The sequence below is a fragment of the Gorilla gorilla genome, chromosome 13 (genome assembly GCF_029281585.2).
Source record: "Gorilla gorilla gorilla isolate KB3781 chromosome 13, NHGRI_mGorGor1-v2.1_pri, whole genome shotgun sequence".
NCBI lineage: Eukaryota > Metazoa > Chordata > Mammalia > Primates > Hominidae > Gorilla > Gorilla gorilla.
The window spans coordinates 119,307,256-119,320,168 of NC_073237.2; the positions used below are offsets into that span (position 1 = coordinate 119,307,256).

Genomic DNA, 12,913 nt, shown 5'->3' on the forward strand with positions numbered 1-12,913 from the left:
GATATACTCTAAAGTATTAACATTGGCCCTGGGAATGCCATGGTTTTTTTTTGTTTTTCATTAAAACATAGAGACACGGTCTCACTATGTTGCCCAGGCTGGTCTCAAACTCCTAGGCTCAAGCCATCCTCCCATCTCAGCCTCCCAAAGTGTTAAAATTACAGGCATGAGCCACCACACCTGGCCTTTTTTATTAAAAAAAATTGTTTCTAAATGCAATGTTTTCTTTTTTTGTTGTTGTTTTAGCTTGTGTCTATTCTCCAAAGCATGTTGTACTGATTGTGTAGTACAATTTTATTTAAAAATGTATGTTAAGATTTACATAAATATTTGGGGTGTCCATGAATCAAGAAATACATGAAAGTATGGGCACCAAAACGTTAAAAGTGGTTTTGTTGGGAGTTCAGGGGATTTTACCTTCTCCCTAATACTTTATTCTTTGAATATCTTGAAATGGATATTTTGTAACTGTATAAGGAGAAAGGAAGCGAAACTATTTTTCTGCAGGGGTACAGCCACATCTATTGTATTAGACAAATCACAGAGGGATTGCAACAGAACACAGCTTTTTCTCACTGTTTTTTCTCTGGTTGATCGGGATGCATTATCCACCAGAAAACACTGTAGATGACTCACTCACCAGGAAAAGAGCATATGCCAGTTGGAATAAAGAAAGGGGAAGAGTAAGGAAGAGGCTGTAGAATTATTTTATAAATTATCAAGTCTTATGAGCCAGGTGCAGTGGTGCATGCCTATGTACAGTCCCAGCTACTCAGGAGGCTGAGGTGGTAGGATAGCTTGAGCCCAGGAGTTCGAGGGTGGAGTGTGATATGATCGTCTGTGAATAGCCACAGCACTGCATCCTGGACAAGATAGGGTCTCTTTAAAAATAAGACTTAACTAGCACTTTAATAATCATTGTTTTTGTTCCCAACTGCGTTGTACATTCATTGAGGACAGGGACTTTAAACTTCATTATATTGCTGTTGCTGTGTTTCACCTTTGAATGATTTTTAAATAAAAATCTCATCTTTGAGTCACAATCTGATATAACCTTGTCCATTTCTGTCCTCTTGTGTGCCTTAAATGCCTTTAGGCAGCTGTGTTGTACCAGTGGTTTTAGGACTTGGCAGTCGGAAGTTTTTACTTCTAGACTGAATTCTGTAACTAAAGCTAAACTACTTTATAAAAGGAGAAAAATGGTACCATTCTGACGGGTTTGTGGTGAAGCTGAAATGAGATAGCCACATAATCCCTGACACACCGTGCGTCCTCAGTAAATGCCAGGTGAATTTTTTTACACTGTGAAGTACTGATTTTCAAATAGAACTTGCACATGAAAGGTGAGCAGGGGGATTCCTTGCTCAAGCACCAGTACTCTGGGGTCGTACCCTTTGTTAGGCTCAACAGGTACTACCCAGTCCGCTTCCATCGTCCCCAGTCCCGGCTGCAGTCACGTAGTTGCCTGTCCAACTCCAAATACACAAGACAGCCCAGATCCAGCTCACAGCCAGTGCACTTCGCGCAGGCGCACAGTCCTGAGGCGGGCTGAAAGCCCAGGTGGGGCTCGGAGAAGAGGAAGCTCCGCCTCGCTTCCCGGTATTGGGCCAATAGGGTCGCTCGTCATGGTCGCAGACCTATGAGACGGGGAAGGGGGCGGGGCGGAGGGCGGAAGAAGTCGCTCTCACGTGAGTAAGGGGGTGGGGGGGCGGGGACAGGGCGGCTTGGGAGGCCCAGGCGGCGGAGCCTCCGGGACGGCGAGCGGCGGGCGGCGGAGGAGGAGACGGCAGGTCGGGTAGGGCCGCGTTTCCCCTCCTCCTCCTCCCACCCTCCTACCTACCAACCCCAGGGGTATTTTCCGACGGCCCCTGCGGGGAGCCAAGCTGTCTTCTCATCCCACGGGGTCGGGCCAGTGGAGCTGCTCTCAGCTCCCTCGACGGGCCGAGTGCTGAGGGGAGCCGTGATTGGGGGGAGGGGGAACTGCGACGGAGGGGAGAGGGCGCATGCGCAGGCTGGGCCGCTCTGGGAGCCCCTGCCCAAACCGGTTCCCCCTGTCTGGGTGGGTGCCGGTCTTCTGAGTCTTGCGTATTTGGCCCTCCCTCTGGTCCCCCAGCAAAGCCGGTTTGTGTCTTGACTTTAATGTTTTAGGCTTGGTCCTATTTGGGAATCCAGCCGCTCCTCCCCGCCTCAGTTTCTCCCCATTGCTCACTAGGCCTGTATCTGTGACTTAAGCTAGCCTGGGCCTCAGGCTGTCCTGGGCTGCGCCTAAATTTCAAAGACTTGCTAGTTTTCACTGTCGCTTTGCCATCTCAGGTTGGTCTTTCAGTCTCATTTCCCCGTCTGCAATTAAAGCGTTCTTGGCATCCCAGTCTTCTCATCTCCTTGAAGCAGCTACCCCAGTACCTCATCGCTGTGTCTTTTGATTATCCGCAACCCTTAGGGTTTTACGTGTTGAGCCAAAGAATAATCTCAAGACTTCCAGGAGTTCGCTGTCCATTGCCTGGTAGTACTTTGGTCTCTACTCTTCTGCATCCAGACTGTTTATCATCTGCTCCTGCGTTTCACGCATCTGCATACCTTTGGTTACTCGAGAATTCTTTTTTGGAAACAAATGTCCTAGGAGACCGTGTTAAGTGATCATGCTGCTAGTGTTCCCGCTACTAGTGCTCCGTTAGTTTTAAATCATGTTCCAACTTGAATTTGAGGTCTTTTGACTTTCGTTGGCTTTTTATCAGGGAAAAAAACCTGTTAGGGACAGGGTTTCACAATTCCTTTTATATTTCCATTCACATGTATTTACAAACGTGTGCCTGGAGTAGTAAGTACACAGTGAGTGAGTTTCCAGCTGTTTTTGTTTCGGAAGCAAAAACAACAACAACAACAACAACAACAACAACAACGGAAGGTGAATGGAATTGTGTTTGTAACATTAAACTGATGTTTGAAAAGTAGTTGGGAAAAAAAGCTTAGGTACCAAGGAGGGCTCATCCAACTTTTTTTTAAACGAAGGACGTGTTGCCTTAGTTCAAGTTTGTATAAGGTGCTATTTAATATGTATTGAAGACTTAACTAGAGCTTACTTATGAAAACTGAAAATAGGGGCCGGGTGCGCTGACGCCTGTGATCCAGCATTTTAGGAGGTTGAGGCGGGTGGATCACAAGGTCAGCAGTTCGAGACCAGCCTGTCCAATATGGTGAAACCACGTCTCTACTAAAAATACAAAAATTAGATGGGCGTGGTGGCAGGCGCCTGTAGTCCCAGCTAATCGGGAGGCTGAGGCAAGAGAGTCGCTTGAACCCGGGAGGCAGAGGTTGCAGTGGGCCGATATTGTGCCATTGCACTCCAGCCTGAGCAACAGAGCGAGACTCCGTCTCAAAAAAAAAAAAAAAAAAAAAAATAGGGAAGAGAAGTCTTTATAAATCTTCCTGTGTAGAGTTCACTTTGTATTAATAAAATTTCAATCCATGATTGATTTGTATGTATTGGTAACATTTAAAATTCATATGTAACTTTAATTCAAGATATTAACTCAGATTCATAATTAAAGTTGAAATATTAGTAGCGTGAGGTGATTCATGCTTGTAATCCCAACACTTTGGGAGTCTGAGGTGGGAGGACTACTTGAGTTGAGAAGTTCAAGACTGCAGTAAGCTATGATGGGTGCCACTGCACTCCAGCCTGGGTGACACAGCCAGTTCCCATCAAAAAATAAAAAATAAAAAAAACAACAAAAAATCTGAGATACAGTCATGTTGTAGTGCACTTTCTTTTTTTTTGAGACTGAGTTGTGCTCTTGTTGCCCAGGCTGGAGTGATCTTGGCTCACTGCAACCTACGCCTCCTGGGTTCAAGGAACTGATTCTCCTGACTCAGCCTGGGATTACAGGCGTGTGCCACCACGCCTAGCTAATTTTTTGTATTTTTAGTAGAGACGGGGTTTCATCATGTTGGCCAGGCTGGTCTTGAACTCCTGACCTCAGGTGATCCACCTGCCTCAGCCTCCCAAAGTGCAGGGATTACAGGCGTGAGCCACTGCACCCGGCCACGCTTTCTTTTAATTGAGTGTTATGATTCAGTTTACAGTTAACGCATTGACATTAATAGGTATATATTTGTTTGAAAAGTTAACCTATCAGCTATGTGCATTTTGGCATTTTTGGCATAGTATTTTGTTTGCAGTTTATAAGTGTTGCAGTAATGTAGTGGGAACAGAGACACCTGTTTCCTACCTTTTCTGCTGCATATTGAGAGAACTGTATTATGCACTTTATCTACATGAGGGGCATGGTTTTCCACACAATTTATTGACTGAACTTTGTAGCCCTGCTTCTTTTAAAGAAGTCTGTTGGCCGGGCGCGGTGGCTCACGCCTGTAATCCCAGCACTTTGGGAGGCCAAGGCAGGCAGATCACAAGGTCAGGAGATCGAGACCATCCTGGCTAACACGGTGAAACCCCGTCTCTACTAAAAATACAAAAAATTAGCCAGGCGTGGTGGCAGGTGCCTGTAGTCCCAGCTACTCGGGAGGCTGAGGCAGGAGAATGGCGTGAACCCGGGAGGCGGAGCTTGCAGTGAGCCAAGATCGCACCACTGCGCTCCAGCCTGGGCGACAGAGTGAGACTCCGTCTCAAAAAAAAAAGAAGTTTTTGTTTTTTATTCAGTATATTTCCAGCTAAAGGAAAGCCTCCTTTGGAGGTCTCATTATTTCCCAGTAGTTTTAACAAGGAATCTTTGAATACCGGTTTCAGAAAATAGTTTAAATTGGTGCTACAGGTGAGTATCTTTGTAAAAACACTGGTTTGCTAAGGTTCTGACATAGGCTGCCCATAATGTTATCTTTGTAATTTCAATATAATCAGATATCAGTAGACTTCTCAAGCATGTGGAATAAATGAATACAACACACTTTTTTTTTTTTTTTTTTTTTTTTTTTTTTAAGAGATAGGGTCTTGTTCTCTTTCCCAGGCTGGAGTGCAGTAGTGCTGTCGTAGCTCACCTCAACCTTGAACTTCTGGGCACCAGTGATCCTCCTGCTTCAGCCTCCCAAGTAGCTAGGACTGCAGGCACATGCGACCACACCCAGTGAATTTTGCTATTGTTTGTAGAGACTGGGTTTCACTGTGTGGCCCAGGCTGTTATCAAACACCTGGCCTCAAGCAATCCTCCCACTCTGGCCTCCCAACGTGACAACACTCTTAAATAATCTTTGTTTGTTTCTTTTTTTTTTCTTTTTTTGAAACGGAGTCTCACTCTGTCGCCCAGGCTGGAGTGTGGTGGCACGATATCAGCTCACTGCATCCTCCCAGGCTGGAGTGCAGTGGCGTGATCTCGGCTCACTGCAACCTCCGCCTTCCGGGTTTAAGAGGTTCTCCTGCCTCAGCTTCCCGAGTAGCTGGGACTACAGGCGCGCGCCACCACACCCAGATAATTTTTTTTTTTTATTTTTAGTAGAGACGGGTTTTCACTATGTTGTTCAGGCTGGTCTTGAACTCCTGACCTCAGGTAATCCACCTGCCTCGGCCTCCCAAAATGATAGGATTACAAGAGAAAGCCACCGCGCCCGACCTAAATAATCTTTCTTAGCAAGACTATACTTCAGGGATCGTTCCTATAGTTTGTTAAATAATGTTTCTTGGAGATAGAACTCAAATATTTAAGAAGTGCTCTTTTAAGGTACGTAAAGCAGAATTTGGCGTGACATTTTGGTGCTTTGTATGTAGTTACCTTGTTTTACTGAGTTTACATAGTTAGATCCCAGTGAAAAAAAATTCAAGGCTCAGGACTTAATGCCCTTGGGTATGCCTGGAAAAACACCATGTATACATCATAGCTGTTGCTTTTTTTTTTTTTTTTTTTTTTTTAAGCATAAACCGGTTACCTAGTCATCCCTACCACCCTCACCCCTCTGTTTTGTGTTGATCCTGAGATCATTATTCTTTAGAAACTTTGTAACAATATTTGATAGACGTTTAAGCTTACATTGTAACCATTCACGTTGACCCTAACAGCCTTGTTTCTCTTCATGTGCAGACTGACCAAATATGGAAGTGTGCAAGTCTTGAACACATTAGTTTATAGAATGTGGCCTGAAAGTTTCCCTCCTCTTTCCAAATCAACCATAATATTCTGAGGTACTCAGGGAGAATTTTTTGAAGATTGTTTTCTATCAGACTTTTCCCCCTAAATCCCTTTTTCTGATCACTATACAGTGAAGTAAAGCCCTAAACCTACTTTTAAGCTCCTGCCTGACATTAAATAGTATGTATGTATTATCTTGGTTGTAAAGTATGAGAAATATATCTTCTTAATTGTGTACCTCTCCAAGAATTAATGCATAGTTGTTATGTATTTCCTGTTAAGGTTGCATCAGCATTTGTGTTATAAACTACTACTCCTTGGGTTCTGTAAGTCTTTGTGGAAATAAATTTTTCTCTGTACCTAAATCTGGCATTTCTGAAGGTACATTAGCAAGTGAGTTTCTGTGGTAACTTTAACATAATGTTACTAAGTCAAACTTTAACAACAATTTGACTGTTTCAAAACTTTCTCCCTTTTTCCCTTATTTATACATTTTGGTAACTAACCAACAACCTATGGTTTATAATTTTGTTTTCCATTTTCTGAGGATGATCTTTTATCAGTTAAGGAAATGATATGCAGAATCCTTTGGGAATATATTTTATTTTTTAAGACTACTAAAGTGCAGTAGTGAGAACAGGGAAAAGAGTAGAACAAGGAGTTTGTTCTGTAACTGACTGAACAATCGAGATAACTCACTGTCTTTGGACCAGCTTTGGGAATATATTTTAACTATCATGAAGGATAATACGAGATAGCATACTGGAAGGCACAGAAAACACGTATCTTCTGCCAAACATTCATGGTTTGCCTACATGCATTCCCCTGAAAATCAAACAGGTCATAGAAAAGACAAATTATATTTCTGCATTTATCTTAGACTTTGATCATCTGTTGAATGATTTGCCTGCTTAGTTTTAAATTCATGTAGATTAAAGAGAAGTGAATAATACATTTTAGATCTGAATGTAAACAGATGCATATTCTAAGTGGAATAGATTCATTTTCTTTATTGTAGATGAGAAGGAACTATATTGACTAATTTCCTAAAAAGAGGAAAAGTCTTTGACTAACCCTGCATTGCTTAAAAATACTCATATTTTTACATTTATTAAATGCTAATGTAAATTATACTGTAGAAATCTGAAGTTTTTAAAATCTGTACTAGCAAGGTCAGGAATATAATCTGACCTTGTGAATGAGTAGTACATTAACATTAAGCTAACTTTCCCTGTGTTCCCAGGGATAGCTTCTATTGTGGACGTGGAATCCAAATAACAATTTAAATATTTAGTTTCACAGATATTGTGTTGACATGGCATTAAGCCAGCATATGTAGAGTTCTGGAAAAAATTAAAGTGTGTTTCCTGAAATATCCATGGGAACATGAGAAAACCATTGGCAAGATTTTTTTCAGGTGTCAGCATTATCACACTCATAATTAACAGTTAAATGAACTCTGTTTTATGCACATTTCATCCCTACTTGTTACCTCTTGTACCTTTCATTAGAAGTATGAAGTATCAAGATATAGTGGGGAGAGTATGAACTTTGGGGTGAGAAAGACATGGATATCCCAAGTCTCTGAGAAAGAGTGATTAAGTAGCTTATCCTCAGAAACTCCATTTTTAAACATGGAGCTACTTACGTCTACCTCATGGAACTGTAATGGAAAACACCTGCTATCCCCCCCAAAGACCCTATAAAGTTATAATTATTTTGAAACTTACTTTTATTGAAGGATAAATGTGGTATACATACATTGAAATATTATTCAGCCTTAGGGAAATTGTGACACATGCTACAATATGAGTAAACCTTGAAGACATTATACTAAATGAAATAAACCAGTTATAAAATGATAAATATTGTGTAATTCCACTGCTTATATGATACACCTAGAGTAGTCAATTTCTTAGAGACAGAAAGTAGAATAGTGGTTTTTGGAGGAGGAAGAGAATAGGGAATTAGTGTTAATGGGCACAGAGTTAAGAAAGGAAATGTTCCAAGGATGGATGATGGTGATGGTTGCATGACAATGTAAATGTATTTAATGACACAAAATTGTACACTTCCGTGGCTAAGATGGTAATGTTTGTGTTATTAGTTAACCACAATGCAAAAAGATTACAACTTATAAAAAAGATTTTTTAAAGTTTTATTTTGTTTTACAATTTCCTGTATTTGTTTAATTCCGATATCTTTTTTAGTTAATGTAGAATTGAACTAAAAGTGATTTAATAGTTTAAAGAAGTAAATTGTCACAGTTATGGTAGGCTCAAATTTGCCTAAGCGTGAGTTTTAGATAAGCTAGTTTTTCTTGCCTTTAAGTGCAGGTAGACCCAAGATGATTGTTTTGATTCTTTTGGTTTTGGTTTTGGTTTTTTAACCTAACCTGAAATTAATCAGAAAGCTTAAATTATTATGATTCTCTTAGCTCACTAAAATAATTCAAAGAAATAGCCTCAAAATTCAGAGTCAGAATGAAAACAAAGACATCTATTGTTTAGCAGTTAGTGGTGGTGGAAAGGAATTTATTTTTATAAAGAAGGGATGGTGTTCCATTGAGTTTTGTTTGATTTGTCCCACCCTTTCCAGGGATAGGCTGTGTGAAATTCATGTGAAAACCGGTGCAGTGAAACAAAGTTCAGAGCCAGGAAAACACACACACACACACACACACACACACACACACACACACACACGCACAAACTGAGACTAATGCAATGTGATTTTTTATAGCTTCTTTGTACCCTGCTTGTTTAATTTTAAAGAGCTACAAACCCACAGGAATTATCCTGCTACAGCATCTTTCAGACTTGATTCTTTTGCTGCATCCTGTCTTGTTCTTTTTCTAAACAGAGAGTAAACTCACCAGATTTGTGTTTTAGAAGGGTACAACTGGGAGCAGCATAGAGGATGGATTGGAATGGGGAGAGGATGGAGATAGGGACATCGAGAGGGAGAGAGATGCAATCCAGAAAAGAACAGAGACACCTAGATACTTGGGTTTGGATCAAGTTCCACAATTTTCTCTCTGAACTTAAGCGAGTTACTCAGCCTGCCCAAGCCTCAGTTTGTCTGTCAATATGAACTTAATACCCATCTGGCAAGGTGTGAAGATTAGTAATAATGCATGTAAAACTTGTTCGTACCATGTTGGGCATATAATTGACACTCAAGAAGTAATAAGTATTGTTTTCTCTTTTGATTTAGCAAGATGATTTAGCCATCTTGCTTAAGATTCCCTAAAGCTGTACCCATTTTTTCACTGGTTGAGCAACAAAAATGATGGGGATTGGGAGGGAAGTGGTTAGTGTTTGGTCCAAAGGGAACCCAAGGTGTATTTTTTGTGACTGTGTTAACTGTTTTTTGGTCATGACAGTTGGGGATTTGATGAAGAGTCAGTCAGGTACACTCAAGGTTAGTTTTTTTTTTTAAGTCTGTTCATTTTAGTCTTCATCCATGTCCACATCCCCAGTACATGCATGTAGAGTAGCATATTTGTCATTTGTTTTCCTCATATTACTTAGACCCTACTAGTTAAACAGCCATGAAGTATATTCAACCAACCAAATTTATTGAACACTGCCCATAAGTAAGGATATGAAATTAATACGAGTAAAACATAAGACCCCTGTCCACAAGTAGTTTGGGGGACTCTTTGTGCCCATTATACTCCCAGCATTTGACATGGTGGTTTATACTCAGTAATTGCTTCTGGAATGAATGGATTGATCAATATAGTGGAGTAGAAAAGAAGCGTTGGGCTAGGTGCGGTGGCTCACGCTTGTAATCCCAGCATTTGGGGAGGCTGAGGCAGGTGGATCATTTGAGGTCAGGAGTTTGAGACCAGCTTGGTCAACATGGTGAAACTTCATCTCTACTAAAAATACAAAAATAACGGCTGGCTGCAGTGGCTCACACCTGTAATCCCAGCATTTTGGGAGGCCTAGGTGGGTGGATTACCCGAGGTCAGGAGTTTGAGACCAGCCTGGCCAACATGGCGAAACCCCGTCTGTGCTAAAAATATAAAAATTAGCCAGACGTGGTGGCGGGCACCTGTAATCCCGGCTACTTGGGAGCCTGAGGCGGGAAAATCGCTTGAACCCGGGAGGCGGAGGTTACGGTGAGCTGAGATCACGCCATTGCACTCCAACCTGGGCAACAAGAGTGAAACTCCATCTCAAAAACAACAACAGTAACAAAACAAAAACAAAAACTAGCTGGGCGTGGTGGTGCATGCCTGTAATCCCAGCTATTCAGGAGGCTGAGGCAGGAGAATCACTTGAACTCTGGAGGCAGAGGTTGCAGTGAGCCAAGATCATACCACTGCATCCAGCCTGGGTAACAAGGCAAGACTCTGTCTCAAAAAAAAAAGAAAAAAAAAGAAAAAGAAAAAAAGTGTTGATATTATTTTACTGTGTGGTAAATGCTATAATTCTGTGATGAACTAAAAAACAAAAAGCCTGAGGAGCCCTAGAAGACAATAACACTGCAGAAGGGAAAGGGGGAAGTTGAATACTTGATTGTATCACTAGGTTGCTGTTGGTGGAGAAAGGCTGATTGGGGAAACAAAAACACATTCCGAGCTGAGCAAGCAGCATATGAAAAGGCTTGAAAGCATTAAAATGCATGACATATTTGTGTATATAGTATGGTGTGACAGAAGAAGATAAGACTAGAATGGAAATTGGCTCCAGATTTTGAAGAACTAAATAATATAAGGATGTTGGATTTTATTGTATTTTCAGTCAGGAGCAATAAATAGTTTTGAGGAAAGGGGAGGTATGGGATATATGATCAGATCTAAGTTTTAGAAATTAACTTTGGGGGCTAAATAATCAATGACTAGGAGGAGTCTAGAATGAAAGACTTGTTATAGCCAGGTTGAAAGAGAATAAAATACAAGTCAATGACATGAGGGATAGTGAAGAAGGAATATATTTGGGATATGTTTTAGAACTAAAATCCATTATTCCAAGGGAGGGTAAGAAAAGGAGGAGTCAAGATTTGTTTTGGTTTGGTGTCTTGTGCTTTTTTTTCTTTTTCTTTTTCTTCTTCTTTCTTTCTTTTTTTTTTTTTTTTTTGATGTTGTTTTGAATCTGTGGCTGTTAACCAGGATAGAGAATCTAGAAAGAAGAATCTGCTGACGCATGGGGATTAAATGGTTTAGTTTTGCAAGGAATTGGTTTTGAGATGACTATAGGATGCATATAGTAGAGCCCTGCTGTGTATTCTCATAACACCCTTTACACACCTCTGTTATAAGAAGCACTATATTATAATTACCTGTTTACTAGTCTGTTTTCTCTACCACTGTAAGCCTGTCAAAGGTAAGGAGTGTCTTTTATTCCTCACCATAATTCTATACCTGATGTCTGGCACATATCAGACTCTTTGATACTGAATAGAAGAAAAAGAAAATATAACACAAATACCCATGTGGAATTCAAGAGAAAAGACAGTGCTAGTGTTATCAGCATACAATAGAAAGCTGTAACCATGTTAGCTAATGAGATAGCCAGTGAAAAGAAGGACGATGATGTGATTTTAAAAATAGAAGAAAAGGAACCTAAATCAGAGCTAAGAAAAGATAGAGGTAGGAAATGGATGCAAAAGGATAAGAGTTTCAGAATAAGAAAATGGCCAGCATTTTCATTTACTTCAGCAGGTGGAAGTAAGAAATAATTCTTTGGGTTGTGAAATTTTGTAGTATTGATGGTTTTTAAGGGGTTCAGTGAAAGTGAGAAGTAACGGGGTGGTATTTTTGAGAGGGACTGTTTAGAACAGTGGGGAGTTCCATTGAAGTGGTAGAGGTGGAGGCATTAATACTACTCTTTCAAGAAGAAAATCTCAAGAAAACCAAAGAAATAAAGGTTAACCAAGCTTTGGACGAGGCACTAGCACATTTTGTCTCAAGCATGTCAGGTTCAATTATTAGTATCACCCACACCTCTTATTAAGCTAGGTAGGTCACTTACTGGGAGGTGGTTTTGCCTCTGCTAATTGCACATTAGCACATCCATGCGACTGCATGTCACTGTTACTTCTCAGATGTTAGTTAACTAGAAACAATACAAATATCTGATAGTACTCCGTCTCAAAAAAAAAAAGTTGAAGTTTTTAAAAAAGTAAACACTGATTGTTCAAGAACCGACTGCCTTTGAAGGACTCTTAAAAGAGGTTTTATCATGGCCAGTTCTTTCCATTTCACTCTGTTAACTACAGTGCTTAAGAGGAGATTGAGAATGAATGTGAATTTTTTTTTTTTTTTTTTTTTTTTTGAGACGGGGTCTCACTCTGTCACTTAGGCTGGAGTGCAGTGGCTCCATCATAGTTCACTGCAGCCTAGAACCCCTGGACTCAAGCAGTCCTCTGGCTCAGCCTCCCACGTAGCTGGCACTACAGGCACACACCACCACACTTGACTAATTTTTAAATATCTTATTTTAGAGATGGGATCTAACTATATTGCCCAGGCTGGTCTTGAAATCTTGGCCTCAAGCGACCCTCCCACCTCAGCCTCTCAAGTTTTTGGGATAATAGGCATGAGCCACTGCTCCGGGCTAATTGTGAATCTTTATTTAGCAATATGGAGATGCATTTTATGCTGGGGTACATAATTGAGCATAGAATTGGCACTTACGGCACAGAGCAGTGACTGTAGGCAAAAAGTTCATAGAGTTTTGGTATACAGGACTAATTTGCAATAAAAATCTGTAGTGATCTTTAATGTCTCTGTAAGAATAAAAGTAGTGAAAGAGTAGCTATAGTGAAAATAAAGCATAATTGAACTTTTAGGTGTGATGGAAGAGGCTGTATAAGTGAACATA

General features: G+C 40.7%; 1 protein-coding gene and 1 long non-coding RNA gene across 6 annotated transcripts in view; one reads left to right on the forward strand and one right to left on the reverse strand.

The window, feature by feature from the left end:
• RABGAP1 (RAB GTPase activating protein 1) overlaps nt 1-12,913 on the forward strand; it is a 171,659-nt gene that overhangs the window by 7,680 nt on the left and 151,066 nt on the right. Inside the window, exon 1 of one of the 5 annotated variants that reach the window (XM_031014589.3) lies at nt 1,699-1,795. The exons of 1 other annotated variant lie outside the window; for it this stretch is intronic. The gene's annotated coding sequence lies outside the window, so the exon portion shown is untranslated. Of the gene's footprint in view, nt 1-1,698; nt 2,906-12,913 lie in introns of those variants that run through there. 3 more of the 5 variants (XM_019033938.4, XM_063696767.1, XM_055351855.2) reach the window with 3 other exon arrangements.
• Nucleotides 197-1,960, reverse strand: LOC134756909 (uncharacterized). The gene is made up of 2 exons (XR_010130359.1): nt 1,841-1,960; nt 197-1,637 (listed from the first exon to the last, which is right to left on the reverse strand). It is a non-coding gene; the product is annotated as an uncharacterized lncRNA (long non-coding RNA).